Source organism: Castor canadensis, chromosome 2 (assembly GCF_047511655.1).
Source record: "Castor canadensis chromosome 2, mCasCan1.hap1v2, whole genome shotgun sequence".
Taxonomy (NCBI): Eukaryota; Metazoa; Chordata; class Mammalia; order Rodentia; family Castoridae; genus Castor; species Castor canadensis.
In genome coordinates this window covers 173,169,230-173,183,188 of record NC_133387.1, presented here as the reverse complement: position 1 = coordinate 173,183,188, position 13,959 = coordinate 173,169,230, and positions in this window count along the sequence as shown.

Here is a 13,959-nt window from a genome sequence, read left to right as displayed (position 1 = left end):
ATACTACCTACCCCCAACAAAAAATATTTGAGATACAGGACACACACACATACATGTGATTTTATATATTCATGCAGTATGTAAAATCAAACACAGCCAGGTAAATAATGAAGAAAAGGAAGCTGAAATAGGATTTCATGTTAAATATATTGTTGTTTAATGTAATAGAGACCATACAATCACATTTCCTTGAGAATTAACTCATCTATTGAACCACACAAAATATAGTGACATTAATTTATGCAAAATTGTCACCTTATATGATTATAAAATGACTTCCCCTTTACCAGTTGTAACTTGTTACTCAAATATACTATAATGTTCTCCAAGAATGTGGTATTAGAGTCGAGAGAACATTTTGGAAAATGCTGTAGCTTGATATTCAAGAATTAATCATCTGTTTACATTTGTCCATGTTTGGGATAGACTTTTCTTTAACGTTATTCAGGGAATTTTTGGAAGAAATTGGGCTAGAAGATATTGTGCAGATATGAAAGAATTGACATAGGAGTTGGAGGAATGAGCGAAGAGAAATGATTATCAGATTATAAGTGCTGAGGATAGAAGGAAAGGAAGAAGGGAAGGACTGATGAGGGGAGCAGGTGAGATGGCTCTTCTTGATTTCAGAAATCAAGACAAATGAAAAGGAGACCAAAACTTGGAGCATAAACCAAATATAACAGGGACTCTCAACCTTGGTTGTACATTGTAATCACTTGAGATGCTTTAAAACTTATTGTTTCCTGGGTCCATTTAATTGGTTTGTAGTTCAGCCTGAGAATCAGGATTTATAAAGAGCTACAGAGATTGTACTATGTAACCACAGTTGAGAACTTTTGGGCTACAACTTTTTCAAATATTTTAACAGGTCAAAACCAGCCTGTTTTATTAGTTTAGCTTTCCTAACTTCAGACATCAATTCTCCCTTTTCTTCTAGACAATCTCAAAATTTATGCCAGAGCATGCAAAAATAAGTGCGTAATCCCAAGTCCAGTAGTGGCAGTGTGCTGTGGCTGGTCAAGCCTGGCATTTCTGTTTAGATGATTAACCCTTTAATCTCAGTTTTGTCTTTGACAAGTCAACATCTTTCTGTAAAATGAACAGGGAAATCACATAAATGCAAAGTTATTTTAAGGATTATACAGTGTAATAAATATAGGAATACTTCCAAGTTTTAATATGTTATTCAAGGTGAATTATTACCTGGGCATTTGGATTTATCTCTAATTTTTTCCCTGTAGCTTTTTGGTCTAACATAGCGTAGGCTTCTACAAATTTGGGTGGAAGTTAGATAACTGAAGCAAGTAGCAAGCATTGTTTGTTGACACCTGAACCTCATTTTAGGAAGGATCTGAAGATAGCAACATTATAGAGCTTGGGTAAAAACAGTAAGATATGAAGAGGGTCATATAAAAACTTCCTTGTTTTAAACATATTTTAGAATATATATATATATATATATATATATATGCTGTGGGCAACATATCCTGAAAAAGAGTTTTTGAAAAGGCTGAGTTATTTTAATAATCTTTTATTCATCCCATCTGTGAGGAAGGGATTCCTGCCCTGTGGTTATGGGGAAGGCTGAACCCATGACCCTGGCACTGGTCAGGTGAGTTGACGGCAGGGAGGAAAACTGCATCATGTAGGGAAATTCAGGAATCACAGTCGGCAACAGGGAGAACAACTAGAGGCTGTGGGAAGCAGGCTTTGTAGTATCAAGAGGATGGGGTGCTCCCTCCCTTCCCTTCATGGGAGACACAGGATTTGTCTGAATAATTCTGCAGACTGTCAGAGAACTGAAACTCTAGGATACATGGGGATAAGCAGGGTCTCTGCCTGGTCCCCATGATAAGAAGGGTTGTTGGGCCAGGGTACTTTTTCAGTGGGACCAGAGTGAGGAAAAAACTTACAGCAAGGCCATTTGGTCCCCCTCTGATTTCTTCTAGCTGTCAAGGAGCTTCATGATGTTGAGCCTTAATTTAGGCCTTATGCACACATTCACACACACAAAAAAAATCACATATGTATTTGCATTTATGCAAAGTTTTGCATATATATTAAGAATTAAATTAAAAATTTAAAAGATACAGCTCTATGCCAAATAACTAGTTCTGCTTTGCATAAGAACAAACTAACCAAGTGATAGGCCTTTTATTTTAAACAATCATAGCTGGGAAGTCAAGCTTGGATTCAATAATCAGTATCTGCCAGGTGCCTGTGGCTCATGCCTATAATCCTAGCTACTTGGACAATCAGGAGGATCTTAGTTTGAGGACAGCCCGGACAAAGAATTCACAAGGCCCCATCTCCAAAATAACTAGAGAAAAATGGACTGGAGGTGTGGCTTAAGTGGTAGAGTGCCTGCTTTGCAAGTGTGAAGCCCTGAGTCCAAGCCCCAATCCCACCAGAGAGAGAGAGAGACACACACACACACACACACACACACACACACACACAGAGAGAGAGAGAGAGAGAGAGAGAGAGAGAGAGAGAGAGAGATTGTGTTAATTTTAATTTTGGTTGTCAATTTTTTATTGTAGAGAATTGGCACAATGAGGTTAGGGCTAATTTATTTTGCATGTGACACAGGACATGAGGAAAATGTTTAGTTCTTTTCCTTTGGCAGCCACAGAAGCCCAAGTAGCATTGATGTCAGAGAACTAGGAGTAGAGGATCTGGAAGCAGAAAATGGAGCTTTCTCAGACTGAATGGTCAGGTGGGGGACACTTCTTCACAGGCTCCCTCTGTATGTGTGCTCTTTGATGTTGTGGTGTGTAGGCTTTGATTGTCCTTGGCCTTCTTACTCCACATCAGTTCCTGAATCATTTCAACCTCTCTCATTGCTTTTCCTCCCCCAAATTTTCATCATCATGCTATTCCTTTTTTTTCAGCTTTTAGAGCTAATCATGCATAAAGCATAGAACACATGCAGCTGTCATTCTAGGTACATGGCAAGTTTACCTGGAAAGAACAGAAAAACTAAAACAAAAAGGAAAGTTTATATTTGGACTTTACATACATTTGTTGTCATTGTCTTTGTGACTTTTTCCCTAATAACTTATTTTCATTTCTCCTGTGCTATTTATATCAAAAAAGGCAAATCAGAACACAAACTAATTTTTTTTTGAAAAGTTCTTTGATAAAAGTGGCTGAGGGCTCTTGTTGATTAATTAACAAGCGCCTTCAGATCATAAATTTCTGAACAAGATAGATGAGTAAAGCAAAAGAAGGTGAGCATGAAAAGAAAAGATATCTTCTATCACACCTGGAATATTAGGTGCAATATAGTGATCCAGAGTGCTTAAAAGTTGGTAAGCTGGCTATTATGAGGTGTTTGAATATTTTAAAACCTGTCTTAAAATTTGATTTTTAAATATAACCTTTTATTGTATCTTCAAAAGAACAAATAGAAAAGTATGGGAAAAGAGAAGAAAAATGCTCTTGAAAACTAAAAATAGTATAGTCAAAATAAAACTTACATACAAATAGATGGATTGGGAGAAAAAAGATTGGAAATTTCCCAGAAAAAACAAAGACAAAGATAGACAAGTAGGGAGGGGAGTTTATCACTTGAATAATAAAACTTTATAAAAGATATGCTTATTAAATTTAATCTTAAAATAAATTTAAGTTTATATGGTCTAGGGAAAATGTTTGAATGAAAGATGTTCTTAAGTTTGAGAAATTAATAATATTAGTAATATTTAGTACTTAGTGAATGACAGACATATGATCTTTCTCTTTCTCTCTTTGCTATACATCCATCTCTTCCATCTCTTATTCAGTAAATCAATCTCTTTCATGGCATTCTGACTATATTAAAAGGAAATAATATCATACCTGGGATTTGCTTTAGCTAAAATATATGAAACAAGATTTCTAAAATGAAAATAACTATTGATGTCATATGATAGATTTATGGAGATTAGTTATACTATAACATTTTTATATGCTTGGAAAATGTCCATAAGAAGAAATAAAATGGTTATTAATGGTACTTGAAGCAGACTCAAGTGGTAGAGCACCTGCTTAGCAAGTGTGAAGCCCCGAGTTCAAACCCCAGTACTAAAAAAATGGCAATTAATGCTACACTATCAAAATAAATCACTTTTGATAAATCAGTCAACTTGGAAATTAAGTTGGCATCTGAGAAATTTTCCTCTTAATGGTTCTAATGGGATGGCATTTGGGTTTGTGGGTTCAGAAATTGATGCCTTCGTTGAGAACATAGGAGATGGGACAATTTTAGGGGTAAGATAAATTTATTTCCCATGGTTGACTTATTGTGATATATTCATGTGGAGATTGATAGTGTGAGACATACGTCAGAGCTAGACGTGAGCATGTGGTATGTTGTGTGGTGTTCAAGACTTAGAAACAATGTGTGTCTTGTGCATCTCAGTGGTGAGATGGACAAGACCACTCCAGAGGCCTCTGGACCTCTCTCAGATCCAGAGATACCTGTAACAAAACAGAGCTTTCTTCTGCTGCTGTACTGTGTCTTTTATCTGCAATAAAGTTCCATAGCTATAAATGGTGTGACTCTTGTGAGTCCCTTCAGCAATTGAATACCTAATCAACTCACAATAGGTGATAGTCAAGCCAACGTAGTGGATAGAATTACTCTTCTTCAGGAAATTGTATGAAATGAGGAGCCAAGAAAGATGAGGTTGGAAAATTGAGGGACTTCAGTGTTTATTGAGGGAAAGGGAAGAAGCCATCAAGTGTGGTGTACATATCATACCAGAATCAGGTTTCAATATTACTGTTTACAGGAGAAGAAAGCTCAGTTTAAAACCATTTAGACTTTTCCAAGGCCACACAACTCAGTTTTTAGTCCTAAATCTGGTTCCTTCAACTATAGCACATTGCCTCTTCACTCAAACTAGTCTTTAAGAAAGTTCCCTAGAGGGAGCTTTCAAAAGTATAACAAAATTCAACAGAGAGGTTTTGTGGCTTTCTTGACCAGTAGAGATGTTTAAAAATAGCAGAGATTCTACCATCCTGCAATTAGAGTGTCTGAGACATCTTGGTCAGAGAAAGTCTTTTGCTTTCTACAAGATCAGTGAATGTTCCTGTTTGGGATTTACTGTTTTAAAAAATCAATTGACATGAACACTAATCTAGAATAATCATCTTCCTTCAAATTTCCTTTAAATAAAGACATGTTATTTCCTTGCATTTTCTCACTTTTGCACAACCTTGAAATATGATGTGCCCTTAACACACCTTTGAAGGCATGTATTTTACACTGCTAGTGCTACTATAATTTGCTGTTTTCATAGCACACATATTCCTGAGCTGAATGTCACCTAAAAATGGATTCTTATTTTTAGAGCCCTAAACTGTGGGCTATAATGAAACTGAGCTCTGGGAGCTCTTTTCTTCAGAAGACTTTGCAGCTCTTTCTGTCACCAAGCGTCTTTCCTTTGTCAGTCCTTAGAATGTCAGAAAGTAACTTTTACTCTGTAAACATCTTGATCTTGGAAGTCACACTCTATAGGCACATATCACCTGGCACAACTCTCAGGACAGGGTAAAATATTAGCATATCTACAATTTCACAAATACTTCTAATAAAACCACTTATGCAGTTCATCTCCATTTTTATTCATCTTTTGAAAATGGGTTTATCACATAGACATTTATAAGAAATCTAATGAGTTCCTTCAGTATTTGAAAAGAATAATGTATCTCTTAATTTGTTATTTTTCAAATCTGGGATTTTATTGAACATACTTATATTTCCTTCTATTAAACTTAGCAAATATTAATGATAAATGCATTCCTTATGGTGTTCAATACTGGGTGGGTAAATTAAACAGTATTCGAACATATGATCTTGATTTGTAATAGCTTAAAATATATTTGGGGCTGAGGTATTTGGCTCCCAAGCTTCACAAAGAAATGATAAATGTTTAAGAAGAGGGAAATGCTCATTACCCTAATTTGATCATGGCAGATTGTATACAGGAATCAAATTATCATACTCTGCACCATAATTATGTAGAATTAGTACATATCAATAAAAAATAAAATCTTCCCTGAATTTTAACAAAGTAAAAGGCAGAATTTGACAAGTAGATATATGGAGATATGAGGGAATAAGGGCATTATAATTAAAGACCTTATTATATTAATATTAATATTATATTTATATTAATTAAAGCCACTTGTTAAACATCATGATGACTGGTGCTCACAATTCTTTATGCTAGGGTTAATATTTCTGATATATAGATAACATCACTGATCCCAAATAATATAGGCTTACTCAGCCAGTGAGTGACGTGATTAGGACCCAGGTCACTTGACTAAAAATCCTGCTATGGCTACCACTTTTGCTTTCTCTGAAAGATTTTCTAATAGCTTCTTTTTCCCTTTTATAAGTTGTAGGCAATTATGAGGTTTCATCCTTATCTTGTGCTTGCTGGGCAGGTGTTCTAGCACTTGAGCCACTCCTCTAGCCCTTTTGGTTTTGTTATTTTTGAGATAGGTTCTCTTATTTGTGACTCAGACATCCTGAACTGTGATCTTCCTCTTTACCCTTTGGCATAGCTAGGATGACAGTTGTGTGCCACCATGTTCAGCTTTTTATTGGTTGGGTGGAGTCTCATGAACTTTTTGCTTGTGCTGACCTTGAACCATGATCCTCTTGATCTTTGCTGCCTAAGGGGCTAGGATTGCAGGTGTGGGTCACTGTGCCTAGCTTGTATAATTTCGTAATATGTGTGCTGATATTTCCTCCCAAACTGTGACTTTACACTGGTAGCATTTAAAAAAAATTAAATTTAGAATAAAAATTTGATTGATGTATAATATTTGTACTTATTTATAGGTGACAGTGTTATAATTTGATACATGTATACAATGTGTAATGACAAAATCAGAAGTGTTAGCACTTCCATTTCCTCAAATATTACCATTTGTGTGTGTTGGGATCATGCTGATAGCTTTCACTGACCATTTGTTCTTAAATGTACTATGAGCACCTGGCAGCTATGTCTAAGTTCTATTTCTTTATTTGCCTTTTTTTTCTAGATACTAGGATTGAAGTTTTAGTCACTTTGACACTTGACTTTTCTTTCTAATCTGTCCCCATGACCATGAATTTAACAAGTTCTATGAATCTTCCATCATTACAAAGTCTAAGGCCTAAAGAGACCAGACTATGTAAACTAAGAAGTAAACAAGCTTGATTTCTTTGACTCGAGAAAGTGGTCTCGCACAGAGTAGGATAATAACATCTACTTAACATGATTTTTATGAAAATTAAATGAATTAATACGTGTTTCTAAATCACTTAGCATAGCTCCTGGGACCTGGTCAGGATTTTCAAACTATAGCATGTTAACACTAACATTAATATTCTTGAAACCATTGGATGATATTTTTAAGCATGCCAAATGTGTACTTTGTGTAGATTGCTAATCTTGTATAAATGATGTGATGTATGTATAACTTACAATATAGCTCTTGGTACATAGTATTTAATTCAAATTCATACTAGTTACTTTTCCAACATAGATCTTCAAGGTCCTGTCCAATTCTCGGATTCTATTTTACATAGATGCAACTAAAGCAGATACTTTAAAGCAACTGAGGCCAGTAGGAGAAGGGGACCAGGAACTAGAGAAAAGGTTAGATCAAGAAGAATTAACCTAGAAGGTAACACATATGCACAGGAAATCAATGCAAGTCAACTCCCTGTATAGCTATCCTTATCTCAACTAGCAAAAACCCTTGGTCCTTCCTATTATTGCTTATACTCTCTCTACAACAAAATTAGAGATAAGGGCAAAATAGTTTCTGCAGGGTAGCGAGGGGATGGGGGGGAGAGGGAGGAGGCAGGGAGGTTAAGGAGGGATGGGGGAAGGGGAGAGGGGGTGGGGGAAGGGAGGAGAAATGACCCAAACATTGTATGCATGTATGGATAAAAAAAAGATGCATCAATATTTGCATAGATTGGTGTATTAAGTAGTTGAGGATACTTAATAAAATTAAATCCAGATTATATATGCAGCATATAACTCCTGACATTTGCTTTCTACAGAACTATTGAAGGCCATTTTGAATGAAGACATTGAAGTTGCCGTCTTTTGTCTATATGTAGCTTTGATGACTTCTTATGAAACTTGTTACTGGCCTTCTCTGGTGTTCAGTGATGGATGTTGATCTTAGGGCCAACCTCATGCTACTAGAAGTCTGAAGGATAATGCATGTGTTTAAGAGACCCTATATTGCCTTTACATGTATCGTGCCTGCAATGACCAAAGTAGAATGTAATAAAGAGAAAAAAATAGAAATAAATAAAGAAACACTACACAGTAATCTAAGTTTTGGAAAGAGGGCAGTTCTGTAACAAAAGGAGCAGAGTTAAGAATAGTTCTTCCTACACTGCTTCCTGCTTGGGGCTTCATCTACTCCTTAGGGAACATGACATTAGTGAATCCCCAGTTGAGAGGCTTTTGAGACATTGTTCCCATGGCAACAGTCTCTAAAGTGACATAAATCCAGAAGCACTTTTCTTGGCTATTGTATCATCCCAATAAGAATCCTCTACAGCACCTGGAGAAAGTCCACTTTTAATGAAGTTTGAGTCTTTTTTTCTTTCTGTGCCCCAAGGAATCCCTGTCCTTTGGGGTTCATTTCAGGTTTGTAATAATGATTTGTTTGCTTTGATTGTGAATTGACTATAATGGGACTGAGAGCAGAGATCTGGATTTATCATGATCACCAAGGCAGTGACAAATTTCTAAGTGTAAGATTTACACTTGAGACTTCTTGTTCCTGAGGATTTAGTGAAATATATCCATGTGTGGAGGAAGAGCAAACACTGGTGTTCATGCAAATGCCATCCAACACTCATACCAACACCACACACACACACACACACACACACACACACACACACACACACACAGGACTGATACAGGGATTGTAATTAGCTTGCCAAATGGAGGACAAGTAGCTGCCAATATGATTCTGCATATAAACCCACTCCATGATGATTCTAGCTACCCTCTCCTGACCAAAACATTCCTTGTGTTGTCTGTGTGCTGTTTGAAATATCACTTTTAGAGATATGTATTTTTGTTTGGCTAAAAATTTTGTCTTCATTTTTTAAAAAAAATGCTTGGAAGAGGGTATGGAATATGGATAAATCCTAACAAGCTTTATAGAGCATGAGTTGGTGAATTTGTGAGATCCTTCCTGAGAACTTCTTTTGACAAATAGAAGGTAGAACAAACATTAGGCTTGTGAATATCTGGGGAAAGGGAATTTTTACTGAAACTAGAAATGGGTACAGAAAAAAGAAGACTGGAGTCTCTAAAGGAATCTTTACTTGGCTTCATAATTTGGCCTTTGAAGTGTGGTAGGATATGGATATTTGAGAAATAAGACTTTGACAGTGGGACAGGAAGCAGGAATAGGGTAAAATATTCAAGGAGCTTGCAGCTCCTTTTTCCAAAGCTCCTCTGACTTTGATCTGCTGCCCTCTTCTCCCATCACCCCTCTCTTGCCATTTTTGGGCATAATCTATCTTTTAACAATATTTTCCCCTTCTCATTCCCTCCCTAAATTATATACATTCCACATTTGTCTTATGTATATTTCTACAACATTTATCAATTCCCTTTAATATACTATCTTTTCCATGGGGTTCCTCCATTTTCATGCTTTAATCTGGTCCTCATGAAACCCTGTGAATTATCACCTTTTATCCCTGCTTTTGCATATGAGAATATTGAGAATCAGACATTAGCAAACATCTTGGAGAAGTAAGCCAGGTTTTACATTTTGTTCTAAAGGTATAAAAGTGAATAAACCTAGTTACCAACTGTCATATTTCATGTAGGGATCCTGATATCAAAATAGGAATAATATCACAATGACAGTAACTACTTATGAGTGGAGCAACTGTATACCCAAGGACAAAGAGTCATAGGGTTTTTTTTAAATAACCACACTAGGGTATGAGCTGATAATAATTTGAGTTCCTACTCCTTATGGCATTTTGAGACTTTTGTAAAGCATGCTAAAGACACAAAAATTCTCTGTAATGTGAAATTTCAGGTACTTGATGAATTTAGTGATTCATATTTACTTTTCTGACAGAGAATCAAACAGATTTGGGTGAGGCTCTTTCCTCCCAGATGGAGTAAGGAACATTTTGTCCAAACATGCTTCAAATACTGTTTTAAGAATTCATTAGCTGGTCTTTCCACAAAAATCCATGCTGAAGACAAAGGACTTGTGTGTAGGTAGCTTATTCTAGAGAGGATCCCAGGGAAGCAAATGAGTGAAACAGAGAAGACTAGAAAACCAATGCCAGCATGTGTTATTGGTCACCTTAAGAGGGAATTTAGGGTCGTTCTTTCTGAGACTCTTGGAGATACTGCAAATCATGACCACTGGATACACAGAAGAGGGGGGAGCAAGTCCCCAAATGCCTCCTGGGGGTGTTAACACCTTCCATTTCCAGTTCTGCATATGAATCTGAATGACTGAGCAGATTCTCACATACATTTCACATTGTGGTGACAGAGATGTCCTAGGACAGAAAGCAGTGGATGCTGCTTGTTGCCATAGAAACCACAGAAGCTGTGGAGTAATATGAAAGGAGGCAGAAAAGATGTTTAACTCAGAGAGTTAGGTATAGGACCTGAACTTAGGGCCCAATAAAGATGTTCAGAGAAGAGTGTAGTGGGACCAGAGCTATAAGGAAGTGTTAGTGGTATGTGCTAAAAAGCTTAGGAAGTTCTTTTGTTCTGTTTATCTGGTACTTGGTCTGAAAATCCATTATGTTATTGCTGATGCTTTGAGCGAAGGTACCATGTTGAATTACAAATTAAGTACAGCATGTGGGGGAACACTTGCATCAGATTATTGATACTCAATAGCTAATTTGATAACTGTTCTCCCTTATCACAACTCTGACAAGGTCATTCCCCTGTTCAACATAGTCTATGGGTTGACATTGCATATGTTTCTTATTGTGTCATTCAAATCTCTCCCCAGTATCACCTGGGATGCTGTTCCAGGTCTGATGTCCAATGTATCCCTTACTTTTATACTGTATTTCAGCGAAATAAAGGCCAACTAAGCTTTTTCCAAGACAATATAGCTGAAGAGGTTGGAGACCCATGTATTACTTTACCACCAAACAGGTCTATGACTGGTGGGTTCTCAATTTTCCTGCTGGAAAAACATACAGGATGGAAGCATTAAATCAGTGGACTTCTGGATAAACATCCAGGTCACCCTGGGGGAGATTTAGAAAAGAAATGCAGATTCTAAAGTCTCATCCCCAAAGATTCCCATTTATTATGACTGTGTTGTGGCTGCAGGGTATGTGCTTTAAATAAGAATATAATTTTCTAATTTAATTGTACAACCAGAATTAGATGATAATTTTCAATACTGCTTCAAGTCTATGAAATCCTGAGTGAGAATTAACTGTCACTTAGCTCAAACAAGGCTCCGAGATCCTGATGCACAGAGGATGTCAATTTTGTCATTGTAGAGGAAGAGTTAAGAAAGGAGCAAAGCAACAAAACCAGGGAGACAAATGTCCAGTGGAGCAAAAGGGAATCAGGCTACAATACTCTCAGGCTCAGAACGAGGATACTGTGAGCCTGAAGGGTGCAGGGATGGAGGATATGGGGCATCAAGGAGTCTTCCACAGCTCATCAGATTTTGGACAAATACTATTCTTAACTTATGGGAACTGGTCTTTCATGTTAAGCTTGCATTCCAGAAGAAGACAAGTTGATTTCTCCTCTGGACTACGTATTGGGTAATTCCTGTGATACCTGAAATGTAAGTGGTGTGTTGAACACCTCTGTCTGAACTGGCACAGCATTTTATTTTTACCCTTTCTGGATCTTCTCACATTCTTTCACATATTTAACTAGATATGTTATAACTTATTTTTATTTTTTTTATTTATTTATTTTTCCTTTTTCTTTTATTATTCATATGTGCATACAAGGCTTGGTTCATTTCTCCCCCCTGCCCCCACCCCTCCCTTACCACCCACTCCGCCCCCTCCCTCTCCCCCCCCTCAATACCCAGCAGAAACTATTTTGCCGTTATTTCTTATTTTGTTGTAGAGAGAGTATAAGCAATAATAGGAAGGAACAAGGGTTTTTGCTGGTTGAGATAAGGATAGCTATACAAGGCGTTGACTCACATTGATTTCCTGTGTGTGGGTGTTACCTTCTAGGTTAATTCTTTTTGATCTCACCTTTTCTCTACTTCCTGCTCCCCTTTTCCTATTGGCCTCAGTTGCTTTTAAGGTATCTGCTTTAGTTTCTCTGTGTTAAGGGCAACAAATGCTAGCTAATTTTTTAGGTGTCTTACCTATCCTCACCCCTCCCTTGTGTGCTCTCGCTTTTATCATGTGCTCATAGTCCAATCCCCTTGTTGTGTTTACCCTTGATCTAATGTCCACATATGAGGGAGAACATACGATTTTTGGTCTTTTGGGCCAGGCTAACCGCACTCAGAATGATGTTCTCCAATTCTATCCATTTACCAGCGAATGATAACATTTCGTTCTTCTTCATGGCTGCATAGAATTCCATTGTGTATGGATACCACATTTTCTTAATCCATTCGTCAGTGGTGGGGCATCTTGGCTGTTTCCATAACTTGGCTATTGTGAATAGTGCCGCAATAAACATGGGTGTGCAGGTGCCTCTGGAGTAACAGTCTTTTGGGTATATCCCCAAGAGTGGTATTGCTGGATCAAGTGTTAGATCGATGTCTAGCTTTTTAGTAGCCTCCAAATTTTTTTCCAGAGTGGTTGTACTAGTCTACATTCCCACCAACAGTGTAAGAGGGTTCCTTTTTCCCCACATCCTCCCTAACACCTGTTGTTGGTGGTGTTGCTGATGATGGCTATTCTAACAGGGGTGAGGTGGAGTCTTAGTATGGTTTTAATTTGCATTTCCTTTATTGCTAGAGATGGTGAGCATTTTTTCATGTGTTTTCTGGCCATTTGAATTTCTTCTTTTGAGAAAGTTCTGTTTAGTTCACTTGCCCATTTCTTTATTGGTTCATTAGTTTTGGTAGAATTTAGTTTTTTAAGTTCCCTATATATTCTGGTTATCAGTCCTTTGTCTGATGTATAGTTGGCAAATATTTTCTCCCACTCTGTGGGTGTTCTCTTCAGTTTAGAGACCATTTCTTTTCATGAACAGAAGCTTTTTAGTTTTATGAGGCCCCATTTATCTATGCTATCTCTTAGTTGCTGTGTTGCTGGGGTTTCGTTGAGAAAGTTCTTACCTATACCTACTAACTCCAGAGTATTTCCTACTCTTTCCTGTATCAACTTTAGAGTTTGTGGTCTGATATTAAGATCCTTGATCCATTTTGAGTTAATCTTGGTATAGGGTGATATACATGGATCTAGTTTCAGTTTTTTGCAGACTGCTAACCAGTTTTCCCAACAGTTTTTGTTGAAGAGGCTGCTATTTCTCCATCATATTTTTTAGCTCTTTTGTCAAAGATAAGTGGTTATAGTTGTGTGGCTTCATATCTGGATCCTCTATTCTGTTCCACTGGTCTTCATGTCTGTTTTTGTGCCAGTACCATGCTGTTTTTATTGTTATTGCTTTGTAAATATAGTTTGAAGTCAGGTATTGTGATACCTCCTGCATTGTTCTTTTGACTGAGTATTGCCTTGGCTATTCGTGGCCTCTTGTGTTTCCATATAAATTTCACAGTAGATTTTTCAATCTCTTTAATGAATATCATTGGAATTTTGATGGGAATTGCATTAAACATGTAGATTACTTTGGGGAGTATCGACATTTTTACTATGTTGATTCTACCAATCCATGAGCATGGGAGATCTCTCCACTTTCTATAGTCTTCCTCAATCTCTTTCTTCAGGAGTGTATGGTTTTCCTTGTAGAGGTCTTTCACATCTTTTGTTAGGTTTACACC